General features: G+C 35.6%; 1 pseudogene; it reads left to right on the top strand.

Moving 5' to 3' along the window:
* LOC136224228 (ankyrin repeat-containing protein ITN1-like) lies at nucleotides 1–12,894 on the top strand (annotated as a pseudogene).
* Nucleotides 12,895–14,103: the final 1,209 nt, after the last annotated feature.

Genomic DNA, 14,103 nt, shown 5'->3' with positions numbered 1-14,103 from the left:
CTTTCTCTCTCCCTTTCCTTTTTCTTTTTCCCTCCACCCCCCTCTGTGATCGGAATAGTCAGCAAAAGAACTTCTGGCGATTGGAGTTGTCCGGAATGGCAATGTTTGGAATTCTACTCGCTTTTCAGTTCATTCTGCAATTTCAGTGCAGAATTCTTCTACTGTTTACTCCATCGCATATGATTATGATCTCCTCCAGGCAGCTCAAGGTTAGCTTACTCCCTCTCTCTACATTTCTCCTTATTTAATTTCTCTATACACTCAGGATGTTTGTTAGAAGGGATATAGAAGGTAGAGGAGTTCAAACTTGGGTTGGGTGGGTTATAGTATAATTTTAACCCAACCCATGTAAGGAATTTTTTTTTAAGATGGGTTGGGTTATAATGAGTTATGATGGGTTGTTTGAATTTTTTAAGTGGGTTAGATGGGTTGGGTTATAGTGGGTTGGATGGGTTATTATATATTTATCATGAATTGTATATAACAATTCAACTCTATATTTTTTATTGAGTTGATTTTTTTTTTTTATAAGCTGCTGAGTTATTTTTTAATTAGGCCAACATTTAGGGGTGTGCATCGGTGTAAAACCGAACCGAACCGAAAAAACCAAATACCGAAATGATCAAAATAATTGACACCGACATCGAACCAAATAATAGATAAAACCGAAATAGAACCGAACTAAAATATTCGGTTCGGTTTAAACCGAACAAACCGAATTAAGTTAAAAAAAACAAAAAAAAACTACTACATTTTCTCATTAAATTTATCTCAACAACAAATAAAATGATTACATAAAAAAAACCATCTATCATGTAGAGAAATAAATATGAGAAGCAGAAGGTAGCAAATTCAGCATAGTATACCAGATTGTGAATGTTTTCTAATGTGTTGAACCTTTAAATGACAAATAACTGAGGATAGTGACCAATTCAAACGCAGTAACAAAAACATTGACATTGAAATCTAATTTGATAACCTAACAATATATGATATATGAATGTAAAATATGTGTAATTCGATGCGGTTCGGTTTTTTTATATTTTTTTGTCAAACCGAACCGAACCAAATACTGAAATATATTTAAAATTAAAACCGATACCGAACCGAAATGTCAAAAAAACCGAATCGGAAAACCGAATTCATACGGTTCGGTTCGGTATGTGGTTTAAACCGAACCGATGCACACCCCTACCAACATTGTTTTTTTTATCCATTTAAAATTTTAAACATATTTTTTTTAGTGGAGTACATGAATCGCCAGAATCGGTGTCGATTCACTATCGATTTGGTAGGGGTGTTCAACGGTAGGTTCAGTCTGAAAACCGAACCAAACCGAAATAACCGAAATATTATAAAAAAACTTAGAAAACTATTAATCATCTTGTTATAATTCTCAATCTATTTAGAATTTATTTTGGTCGGTTCGGTTATTTCGGTGATTTTATCATAAATACCGAACCGATCGAAATTACCGAAATATTATATATATTAGAACCGAAACCAAATCAAATAGACCGAAAAACCGAATTTCATCGGTTCGATCGGTTATTTCGGTCCAGTTCGATTTTTGAACACCCTACGATTTGGGCGTCATGTCCGATTCAAGTACGCATTTTTTCCTTTTTAGATTTTTTTTTGTTTTCTCAATTGTCCGGTTTTACAATTTTTATTTTTTAAATTTAAAAAATATCATATTATTAATAACCATATTTTTTTAAAATTTAAATGAGACAAATAAAAGATAAAGTGAGAATATGAAGAATTATATGGGTTGAGTGGGTTAGACGGGTTATTAAGATGGGTTATGATAAACCATCAAATATAAGTTTTATAACCCATTCAACCCATCTAACCCATTGTAACCCACTTAACCTATCTTACATGGGTTGGATGGGTTCAAATTTGGTGGGTTATAATAACCCAACCAATTTTGAACACCCCTAATAGAAGGTGGGATAGGGATAAAAAAACACAAGTTATCCCGTATTTGTTTGAGAGATAAAAGAGTGAGACAATGAGTTATCCCTCAAATCAATGGGGGTGGTATAAGGAGGTGGGATAAGCTACTGCGATTTTAATAGGATGGAAAAATCCATCTTATCCCTCAAATTAATGTTATGTAGTTTAAATAAGGTTAAAATAGTAAAATGTATTATTTTATCCATATCTCTATCCCACGTACCAAACATTGAATAATAATTATCGACTATTATATTTTTATCCTTATTCCAACCATTTATTATTATCCCTATCCCACCCTTTATCTTTATCCATATCCCAATAGAATACCAAACGCCCCGTTTCTGGGTAGGCACACAGGATTAACAGATTTCTTTCAACTCCTAATTACTTGTTATAAAATTGCCAAAAGTTGAAATGGTAACTCCCCTCCAATTCAAATTCAATTGGAGGACGATCGTACTGTAAGCCAATTCAAGAAGATCTTACTGTAAGCCAATTCAAGAAGATCTTCTTTCTCCTCCTTCGTCATTGTCGCCGGAAGTTCTTTCTCGCCCTTCAGAGCCTTCGCAACCTTCATTTGAACCAAGATTGCTTTCATCCTCTGTCTCCATAGAGAAAAATCTCCCTTACCATTGAAACGCTCGATCTCGATCTTTGTAAAATCCATTGCTCTGTTCTTGATTAGCTCTGATACCAATTGTTGAGCTATACTTCGAACGATCAATCAACCACACAGATAAACAAAGTTCACAAAGATCACAGATTGGATCTTGAAACAACAATCAAAAGAATACACACAGAATTTACCCTGGTTCGGCTTAACTGCCTACATCCAGCAACTTCACTAATCAATGGAGATTAAAACAAGATTGAAACAGTTTCCTCTCTAGAAACTCTCGTGTTTTCCCAACCTCCAACTCAGTATATCACAGTGTACACTAATGACTTAGTCTAAGAATAATCTCTCGTATGAAACTACTTCCCAACCCAGACCTTTTATAGCCTTTACAAGGTTGTGAAAATACCCAAAATATCCTTACTCAAAATGTACTAACTTAGCAAGACCTACTGACCAGTGGTAACACAGCAAGACCATGTTGACCTGTATTAACACCTCAGTACCATGCTGACCACAGCCATGCTGACTTGATAACTCAACATTATACCGACTTGTTGAATTACTTCATGCTGACTTGATTACATACAATTATGCTGACTTGATAACTCAGCACCATTCTTGATTAACTCAGCATCATCAGCAAGTGATAGAAAACAACGACTTACAATCTCCACCTTGTCTTTCTAATCACTCCATCAACTAGTGAAGAAAATACACTCAAGGACCACTGACCATCCTAACCAGTTTCAAGCAATGTTCAAATTTACTACTTGAAACAGATTTGGTCAGCATGTCGGCTGGGTTATCCTCAGTTCCCACTTTCACCACCTGAACAGTACCAGTGCTAATCACATCCCTGACGAAATGCATTCTCACATCTATGTGTTTGGATTGTTCGTGAAATACTTGGTGTTTTGACATATGTATAGCTCCTTGGCTATCAGAGTAAATCTTCAAACCATCAATCTGTGTCACTCCAAGTTCCGTTAAGACTCCTCTCAGCCACATTGCTTCCTTTACTGCCTCTGTGACGGCAATAAACTCAGCCTCGGTTGTTGACAGAGTCACAACTGACTGTAGACTTGCCCTCCAACTTATTGTTGTTCCAAACACAGTGAATACATACCCGGTTTGGGATTTTCTGGTGTCAATGCTACCAGCATAATCAGAATCAACAAAACCTGCTACATCATCCACTAGGGCTTCAGCTCCACCATAACTCAAACCTTTACTCAGTGAGCCTTTGACATACCTCAGCACCCACTTCACCGCTGACCAATGTGCTCTTCCTGGATTTGCCATGAACCTGCTAATGAGACTCACAGCATGAGCCAAATCTGGACGTGTACAGACCATCGCGTACATTAGACAGCCTACAACACTAGAATATGGCACCCTCTCCATGTCTTCCTTTTCCTCATCAGTTTGAGGACTTTGCTTACTGCTCAGCTTGAAGTGACTTGCAAGTGGAGTGAGAACGGCCTTTGAATTCGTCATACCAAAACGTTCTAACACCTTGCTCAGATAAACTGACTGACTTAGGAACAGCTTCTTTCTTCCTCTGTCTCGAGAAATTTGCATCCCTAAAATTTTCCGTGCTGACCCGAGATCCTTCATCTCAAACCGTGTGTTTAGTTGTGCCTTTAACTGATTTATGGCTGCTTTGTTGTGACAAGCTATAAGCATGTCATCAACATATAACAAGAGATAAATCTTAGAGCCATCACTAAGGTCTCTACTATACACACACCAGTCATAACTAGACCTATGAAAATCCTGACTTATCATAAACTCATCGAACTTCATGTACCACTGTCTAGGGGACTGTTTCAGACCATTAGAGACTTCTTAAGCAAACATACCCGCTGGTCTTTATCTCCTATTTCAAAACCCTCTGGTTGTTGCATATATATGACCTCATCCAGGTTTCCATAAAGAAAAGCTGTTTTGACATCTAACTGTTCTAATTCTAGATCAAAACGAGCTACAAGAGAGAGAATAATCTTGATAGACCTATGTTTAACAACCGGTGAATAGATTTCATTAAAGTCTATACCTTCCTGCTGAGTAAACCCTTTGGCCACCAACCTAGCTTTAAACCTAGGTTTCTCTACACCAGGTATCCCTTCCTTTCTTTTAAACACCCACCTTGAACCGACCAACTTCTTATCAGGAGGTTTATCTACCAAAAACCAAGTTTCATTTTTATCAAGGGATTTTATCTCATCCTTCATAGCGTTAAGCCACTGTTCCTTGTCAACCGAATTCACAGCTTCCCTATAGGTTACAGGTTCAGATTCTTGTACTTCCTTAGCAACACTAAATGCATAAGCTACAAGGTCCTCAAAACCATATCTAACCGGGGCCCTAGGGACTCTTCTTTCACGGTCTCTAACAAGTCTATAGCTTTGACTGGACTCAGTAGAATTACCATTACTGACTTCTTGCTCGGTTTTACGGGTGTTTTCACTATTTTCTTCAAGCTCCACCTCATTCTTAACACTCTCAAGGTTTTGAATGGACTCAGGACTACTCGGTTCTAACTGAGTTTTCTCTTGGTTTTTCTGATAAGGAAAATCCATCTCATTGAACACAACATTTCTGCTGACTATGGATTTCTTATAACCAGGTTCTAGGCACCACAACTTATAGCCCTTGACTCCTATAGGGTAGCCTATAAAAACACATCTTAGAGCCCGAGGTTCTAATTTTTCCTGTCTAACGTGTGCAAAAGCTGAACAACCAAACACTCTAAGTTTTTCATAATCCTCAGGGTGATCAGACCACATTTGCATAGGTGTTTTAAAACCTATAGCAGATGATGGGCACCTATTGATTAGGTAACACGCAGTTTGCACTACTTCAGCCCAGAAAGACTTAGGGAGACTGGATTGGATTAACATGCACCTAACTCTCTTTAGGATAGTCCTATTATACCTCTCTGCTAGGCCATTCTGCTGTGGAGTTCCAGGAACGGTGTGATGTTTGGTTATACCGGACTTCTTGCACAAAGTGATGAAATCTTTGTCAAGAAACTCCAAACCATTGTCGATTCTCAACCTTTTGATTTTCTTTCCTGTTTAGTTTTCCACTAACACTTTCCAATCCTTGAACGTTTGCAAAGCCTCATTCTTATGAGCTAGAATATAAACCCATACTCTTCTAGAGTAATCATCAATAAGGGTCATAAAATAGGTCCTCCCACCATGAGACTTAGTTCTTGTTGGCCCCCATAGGTCAGAGTGAATGTACTCAAGAATGTCCTGGGTTCTATGTATTGCTGACTTAGGAAACTTGACTTTACTTGACTTCCCTAAGACACAGTTCTCACAGAAATCTATCTTTCCTATGTGATCTTTACCAAAACAACCCTGCTTCCTAAGTTCATGTAAACCAACTTCACTCACGTGACCTAGTCTAAGGTGCCAAAGATTGGTTCTATCAATTTTAGACTCAGTGAGATTTGCTGTAGAGACTAACACAGTACTACCTAAGAGTGTGTATAGGCCATTACTCATGGTACCTTTCATAACAACTAAAGATCCTCTAGCTATTCTTATGATACCCCCTTCGGCTCTATAATTGTATCCTTGTTTATCAAGCGTACCCAAAGAAATTAAATTTCTTTTCAGTTCTGGCACATACCTCACACCGGTCATAATCCTTTCTTGACCATCGAACATCTTCAGCCTAATGGAGCCTTGACCCAGTACCTTGCACAACTTGTTGTTGCCTAGAAGAACCCTCCCACCTTCTTCTTGAAAGTCTTCGAACCACGTCCTGTTGGGAGTCATATGGAATGTACATCCGCTGTCCAAGATCCAGTCAGTGTTTGGATCTTTATCAGTGACAGCAAGGACCTCAGCGCTCTCATAACCTTCTTCTACCACAGCGGCTTCGCCTTGATCTTTAGGCTGACCTTGACTCTTGTTCCTCTCAGGACAGTTTTTTCTGAAATGTCCTTCCTTATGGCAGTGAAAACACTTGTAGACCTTGCCTTCTTTATTGCTTGAGGATGGAGTTTTGGACTTTTTCCCGTTCTTGTTCTTTGGCTTGTGAGAGTCCTTTTTCTCAGACCTTCCACGAACAAACAATCCTTCTGCAGCTTTAGTGTTGGTGTTGGTGTTGGCCTCAATCTGTTTTGACTTTAGAGCCATAAGAACTTCTTCCAGACTTAGTGTTTCTCTAGCGTACTTCATGGTTTCAACGAAATGACTGAAAGAATGGGGTAAAGAATTCAAGATCATTATGGCCTGATCTTCATCTTCAATCTTTACCTCTATGTTCTCTAGGTCAATTATGATCTTTGAGAAATCATCAAGATATTCTTCTACTGGCTTGTCCTCGTTCATCTTGAAGCCGAAAAGCTTCCCTTAAGATAAACCCGATTGGTGAGTGTCTTCGTCATGTACAACTGTTCAAGCTTGAGCCAAACCCCAGCAGCTGAGGTTTCCTTCGAGACTTCTCTCAGCACCTTATCGCCAAGATACAGGACGATCGTACTGTAAGCCAATTCAAGAAGATCTTCTTTCTCCTCCTTCGTCATTGTCGCCGGAAGTTCTTTCTCGCCCTTCAGAGCCTTCGCAACCTTCATTTGAACCAAGATTGCTTTCATCCTCTGTCTCCATAGAGCAAAATCTCCCTTACCATTAAAACGCTCGATCTCGATCTTTGTAAAACCCATTGCTCTGTTCTTGATTAGCTCTGATACCAATTGTTGAGCTATACTTCGAACGATCAATCAACCACACAGATAAACAAAGTTCACAAAGATCACAGATTGGATCTTGAAACAACAATCAAAAGAATACACACAGAATTTACCCTGGTTCGGCTTAACTGCCTACATCCAGCAACTTCACTAATCAATGGAGATTACAACAAGATTGAAACAGTTTCCTCTCTAGAAACTCTCGTGTTTTCCCAACCTCCAACTCAGTATATCACAGTGTACACTAATGACTTAGTCTAAGAATAATCTCTCGTATGAAACTACTTCCCAACCCAGACCTTTTATAGCCTTTACAAGGTTGTGAAAATACCCAAAATATCCTTACTCAAAATGTACTAACTCAGCAAGACCTACTGACCAGTGGTAACACAGCAAGACCATGTTGACCTGTATTAACACCTCAGTACCATGCTGACCACAGCCATGCTGACTTGATAACTCAGCATTATACCGACTTGTTGAATTACTTCATGCTGACTTGATTACATACAATTATACTGACTTGATAACTCAGCACCATTCTTGATTAACTCAGCATCATCAGCAAGTGATAGAAAACAACGACTTACATTCTTTATTTTGTTCTTTTCAATTTTTGATTTCATCTTCTACTTATAGTTATTAATCTTATTGAAAATCTAACTTCTAAATTAAATATTAGATTTTAATTAATTTGCAAGACATGCATAATAACACATATCACACATAATTGGATTGGGTGGAATAAGAAATGGAAAAAATGGGGTGTGTGTTTTGCATATTCGTCTTGTTGAACAAAATTATTTTAAATTTTTTTTATATATATTATTATATTTTTAATATTTACACGTTTTCAATTCCTAAATTTTTAAAATCACGTGGTGTCTGCTCCATATCCGTTTTTAATTTGTGTTTACGTGCAACATAGAATCATAAGTTTGTAAGGTACTTATGCGTGTAATTTAGGTAAATTACAACCATGGTCATTAACTTTTACCCATTTTAATATTGTTAATATTGTGGTCACTGAACTTCAATTTTTAACAGTATGACCGTTGAACTTTACACTTTTTACCCTAAAAAAATAACTTAAAATATGTTAAATATTTTCCATTAAAGTTTTTAGGTCTAATGCTCCTCCAGCCCCCTTAACTTTCAAATTGGTCATTTTACCCCCTCAACTTATCGAATGTCCTATTTACCCCCCAACTCCATAAAAGTGGTATTTCTCACCCCCTCAACTTGTCCATTTATCCCCCCAACTCATAGAATATCCTATTTACCCCCTTAACTCCATAAAAGTGGTATTTCTCACCCCCTCAACTTGTCCATTTACCCCCTCCCCAACTCATAGAATGTCATATTTACCCCCTTAACTCCATAAAGTGGTATTTCTCACCCATTACAATCCGTCATCGAGGCCTAAATTGATACATTTTTTAAATGTTAAACCTATATTGGTGTTATTTTGTACGTGCAACCTAAATTGATACTTCTCCAAAATCATAGGCCTATTTTGATACCTTATCCCTACATATAATGTCTTTAACTTGTTTATATTAATGTTCTTGTTTTTTTATATAAAAAAAAATGTTCTTGTTATTTGTATCTTTTATTCATTCTTTCTCTTTTTAACTTTTTTTTTGCTAGTTAAATTTTGATTATCTCATTATTGTAATACAATATTATTATAATAAACACATGAAGGATCAATATAATTATCAAATTAAAACAAAATAAAAAGTTGATATTAAAAATATATATTTTCAAACTCATTTGAATAAGTGCTATTAATTTTGCACTATAAAGGGGTAAGAAATACCAATTTTATGGAGTTGAGGGGGTAAATAAGATCATAAGGGGTGAGAAATACCACTTTTATGGAATTAAAGGGGTAAGTAGGACATTCGATGAGTTGGGGAGGGGTAAAATGACTAATTTGGACAAGTTAAGGGAGTGAGAAATACCATTTCTATGGAGTTAAGGAGGTAAATAGGACATTTGATGAGTTGGAGTAGTAAAATGACCAATTTGAATAAGTTAAGGGGGCTGGAGGAGCATTAGGCCAAAGTTTTTAAAATATTTATTGGACACATACATCATTTGACACTTTTAATATTTATAATATTGAACACTTTGAATTTTAGTACTTATTTTTTCAATTTTATAATAACTTTTTTTTTGAAGAACAATTTTATAATAACTAACACCTACATCTTTGACAAATAGATAATGGTATCATTAATTATTTTATTTCTTATAGTTTAAAGTTTTATTTCATTATAACGTGGGTATGCCATTAATATTATATGTAATTAGTAACCACCAAAAGTTGTGGGATCCATTGATAGGACAAAACATTTAATGGCATTGTGACACTGCCAGAAATTTTCAAGTGAATTTGCTATTCACCGTTAGATATAACTCAGGATGCTTTGAATTTCTACCTTAGATTCTAATAAGCCTAGATCAAACGGTGAATGAGCAAATGTGCATGCCATCAAAACTGACGGCACTAATATGAATTTAATCCAAGTACCATTAAATGTTTGCAGTGAAGTTTAATACATTTGACTTGAGAATGAACCCAATCCAATCCAAGTGAGGTATGTATTCTATTCTCAACAACACCAACAAGGTAAAGTTACTCTGTCTCTCTTTATTCTCTTTTTCTTTACCAATAAATCAACTTCTTCACCAATAACTTGAAGAGTATGAATTTCGGATTTTGAGAACATCATTTACACTCTTAAACTTTCCATGCCCAATATAGCATCAGCTTTTTCCTATTACTCTTTTATTTTAGTGTGTTCATTTTCTCCTGTAAATAACTACTCATTTTCATAAAAAAAAAATATGTTCGTTTCAGTTTTCGGTTGCAGTTGCTTGTTTACTGTTTATTTATTGTTGCTGGTAAAAGCTAACTGATTTTCCGTTCAAAAGTAGCTATAAGCAGATATTTCTCCATCCTAACCAAATACATTTGTTCTACTGTTTCGAGTGAAAAAGCATAAACTAGGAGAACGAAACGAGCACATTGTAGAGGAGATCAAGGGAGCAAGAAGATGGAGGATGGAAATTATGTCCACTATTTGCCATTGTTAAAAGCGTCCCTAAATGGGGACTGGATTACTTGCAAATAAGTTTTTTGAAGAGGATCCAAGTATACTAACTAGTTCAATTTCAATCATGAAAGAGACAGCTCTCCATGCTGCAATTTCCACTGGTTCTTCTTGTGATTTTATAAGGAAACTTGTAGAAATGATGCCAGTTGATTCCTTAGGTTTACCAAATATTTTTGGTAACAATCCTCTCCATTATGCTGCAATTGTTGGACATACAGATGCTGCAAAGATTTTAATAGAAAAGAATCCGAGATTGACACTAGCATGGAACAATGATTATTGTACTCCACTCCTCCTTGCTTCTGAAAATGCACACAAGAAAACTGTTATGTATCTTCTTTCAGCCACTCTTGATGAATATCCAAGTCCTTTTGATGGTAATGATGGTGTCAGACTTATTAATTCACTCATTATCTGTGATTTTTATGGTATGTCCAATCACTTTGCTAAATTCTTGAGAGTAAAATAACAGTTTATGTTACTTGGATAAACATTTTACTATTTAAAGGTCATTTTACCATAAAATGGTAAAATGTTTCTCTAACTACTATAAACTGGTATTTTACTCAAATTATTGAAAAGACATGCACTTTGGTAATAATTCTTGTTTGTAGGTATAGCAATTGATCTATTGAAGCGCAAACCCATGTTAGCAAGTGAGAAAAACATATGGGGAGTTACCGCTTTGGACATTTTGGCTAAAAAACCCAAGGCATTTGCCGGCGGAAATGGTTTTGGACGGTTTAAGCAGTTATTAATACAATGTAGGTATAAATTTATAATTCATGATTTATGTCAGATAATAATATAAACTATTTTTGAGCCTTATTCTATAGGGTTAAAGTTTTTATTATCAGTTAGTTCATTGACTTGTAACAGAGCCCATTGTTACAATATCTCCATCCTACTAGGATTGTTGTTGTCCCAACCAATGTGTGATCATAAGTTTTGAACGAATGACGCATGCAATCCTGGCTATTGGTTGATTCCGTTTGGGACGGAGTGATGACATGGTCTGCTATTTTCTAGAAGAAGGGCGCGTCTAGTTGAAGGAGAAGCAGCTGTGATTATTTGTTTGAATTTGTGTGATGGTTGGAAAGTTATGGTTGATGAGTTTCACAGAGTTTCAGGCACTTTCATTTCTACTTCACTCTTTTTAACTGAAAAACCTACGTCCTTTTAGCTTGAAGCGTGTACAACATATATAGATGAATCATACCATATATATTATTATAACCTAAGAGTCTCTAACATAACCATTTTATTCCTTTATTTTTATGTAGATCTTTTTGAGACAAATACTGAAAGCAATGGCAACAAAGTTGGATTTGTACAAGATATAGATAATACTATATTGATGAGGAGGCAAGCAAAGGAGCTACTTACACTCTTGATTTCTGAAGCTTATAAAGTCAATCCATCAACAGCTGATTATCTACTTGGAAATGCAACACTACTTGCTGCAGAATTTGGTAGTCATGAATTTGTTAGAGAGTCTATTAACTCTAATCCAAGTATGGTCTTTTTCATGAATTCATTGGGACAAAATATTTTACACATTGCGATAATACACCGCCATGAAAAGATATTTAATCTTCTATATCAAATGGGCATATTTAGAAATCTTACTACATCTGAAGTTGATAGATTGGGCAACAGTATGCTACATTTAGCAGGGAAATTAGCACCATCAAATAAGATTTCTGGTGCTGCTTTGCAAATACAAAGAGAATTACAATGGTTTAAGGTTAGAATTTCTCACACTTTCATCTCCTACATTAATTGTTTGATGTCAATTTTCAAACAATTTATGATTGTTACAGGAAGTGGAAAAGATTGTTCAGCCATCATTTAGGGAAATAAACAACAAAGAGAGAAAAACTCCAAGAATGGTGTTTACAGAAGAGCACAAAGATCTAGTTGAGAAAGGGGAAAAATGGATGAAAGATACAGCTTCATCATGTGCAACAGTTGCTGCACTTATCGTCACTGTTATGTTTGCAGCTGCTTTTACAGCACCTGGAGGCAATGACAGTGACAAAGGGATTCCAATTTTATTAAACCAAACATCATTTCTGATATTTGCAATATCAGATGCCTTAGGACTGATTTCATCATCAACATCATTACTAATGTTCTTGGGAATACTCACATCACGCTGTGCAGAAGAAGATTTTCTGAGGGCTTTACCGATGAGGATGAGTATCGGTCTCATCACATTATTTTGTTCAATGGCCTCAATGCTTGCAGCATTTTGCGCGGCCTTTTATTTGGTTATGTTCCAAACAGTAACTTGGATTGCAGTGCCGATTGGCGTGGTGGCATGTGTGCCTGTTACCTTATTTGCACTTCTGCAGTTCCCTCTTTTAGTTGAAATCACATATTCAACATTTGGGCCTAGCATTTTTGGAAAAAAGCACCAAAAATTTATCTTTTAGAACAAATATGATATGTCTTTAGTTGCTTATTATAGATTTTCCAGAGCATCTTTAATTTGATGAGGTTTATGAGTGTTAATGATATGTCCATCAAGATTGATTCATTTATCTGTTCTTCAATATAGTTTTAGATCTTTTCTCATCTTCAGTCTTTTTAAAGATTTATGATCTTTAATTTTCAATTGCACAATCTTGTTGTTTTTTTATTAAATCAAGATTGTTCATCATGAGACTATATGCATCTTTTATGTGTAATATCAATTGCTGAATATTCACAGCAAATCATTCTACCAATCATGGTTAGGAATTTTGTACCTTATTCCATCAATTTAAGTTCATCCATTTCAAATTGGGTTTAGAGCATTATTTATCCTTCAACTTGTAAAAAAGCATCGATTTACCTCCTAACCTATTATTATTTTGTATCATTGACTCCTTCCATATAAAATCAATCACATTTGGTCCAATTATAAAGGAAATTTTCACTTATATAGAAGATTCTTTAAATTATTGCGTTTAATGATTATTAATTATATATAACTGGTATAATATTTTCGTCTCAATTTTTATATAATATTTAACACCGAAAAAGTACTTATTTGGCCGCTTATACAACTTTGGAGAACATTAGTTCTTACCGCCCAAATAACAATGATTTTATTCGCAATTTAATGAATTTCTTTACATAAGTATAATTGATTACTGGTGGTGAAGCTCTTAGCCTATTGTTTAAAAATTTATTTATGACTATAAAGGTTATGAGTTAGAATCACGTTGGGATGTGATGAATTGAGCGTTTTTCTTTATCTTTAATGTAATTTTTCTACCAATGCCACAAAATAATGGGTCAAAAACAAACATTTATTCTCCCATCTCAATTTCTATATTCCTATTTATCCTTGTTTGGGAGGAGGTTAGTGGGAGTAAATGGAAGTAATGGAATGTTAAGTATTGAGTTAACCTTGTTTGGGAGTTGTTTTTTGAGAGTAAATGGAGGTTAATGGGATTAAATGTTTACTTCCTCTAACCTCCAAATTGGGGGTTAATGGGAGTAATGTAAATTTTTTTAAAATTTCTTGTCAAATTTAACCTTCCTTCCCCTCTATATTTAAACTCCCAAACAAGATTAAACATTTAACCTCATTTACATCCTATAAACTCCCAGGTTAATTGTTAACTTTCCATTCCATCACTTTCCTTCCCTTTCCATTACCTCCTTCAACTCTCCCCTCCATTAACCTCCAA

The sequence above is a fragment of the Euphorbia lathyris genome, chromosome 3, assembly GCF_963576675.1.
Source record: "Euphorbia lathyris chromosome 3, ddEupLath1.1, whole genome shotgun sequence".
NCBI classification, from domain to species: Eukaryota; Viridiplantae; Streptophyta; class Magnoliopsida; order Malpighiales; family Euphorbiaceae; genus Euphorbia; species Euphorbia lathyris.
This window is presented reverse-complemented; position numbering and strand designations above follow the sequence as displayed.